Here is a 1,042-nt window from a genome sequence, read left to right on the forward strand (position 1 = left end):
TTTCTATGGAACACAAAGTGGACCGTATTCTTATGTTGTTTCAGTGACTTTTAGCAATAAATCACTCTACGTGTCTTATTTTGTCAGTCACTATTTTTTTTTTAAATCATGGTTCTTTGAAGGAATTGACACTAGTTATAATGAATTAATATTAAAGATAAATACTAAGAGAAGTTAATTATACCACCCGGTATCCATACAACGTGTTTTTCTAGACTTATTTATAGATCAAACATTGTACACGAAAATAGGTGACGCATTCTGCCGCCGTTGCCGAGTTGGTTGCTCATGAAACATGGGTCAAAGTGAAGGATTCATAAAGAAAATCGAAATAAACCAATTTCTATTATTTTGTAGAATATCTGACGAAACATCTAAGACATAAAAATTTTTTTTTCGTTTTTTTAACTTTGACGAAATTCAGTGTTGAATCGTTATATCCACGAAAATAGGTTACACCACTGTATTATTGTTTTGTCATTAGAAAAATTATACAGGAAAAACTACTTGTGGTAAAAGGTTTTTGCTTTATCATTGAATTAATACAAGTTCTATATGAATTTTGTACAATGGATTTCATTTGGCATTAAATATGTTTGAAGACTTTTGGTTCAGCAATATTTATGAATTATTATGGATGCATTGGTGATCAACAACAGATAATGAAATGAAGTGAAATTTAATGCTGCTATTGTACATTTGTAAATATTTGAACAGGTAGCAATATTGAACATAAGGAAGTGAACAAGATGGTGTTAGTCTAAAATGAAACATCTGTGTGTCAGTGCATCTGTCATTTGAATGGAGAGACTGGATGGTCTGGTCTAGATGTTTTAAAGTCCCAGTATTATCCTTATTTTTTTTTTTTTTTCAAATTGAATGAAATTTAATAATGTGTTGCAAAAGTACTGAGCTAAATTGTTACTTTTCATTTTGTTACACATGGGTGTATTGAAATACGAATTGTGCTGTAGTTATATGTTGTTGAATCTTTGCTGATGCAGTAAGGTTGATCAGACTACATTAGGGGGTATAAGGTAAA

The sequence above is a fragment of the Lottia gigantea genome, assembly GCF_000327385.1.
Source record: "Lottia gigantea unplaced genomic scaffold LOTGIsca_666, whole genome shotgun sequence".
NCBI classification, from domain to species: Eukaryota; Metazoa; Mollusca; class Gastropoda; family Lottiidae; genus Lottia; species Lottia gigantea.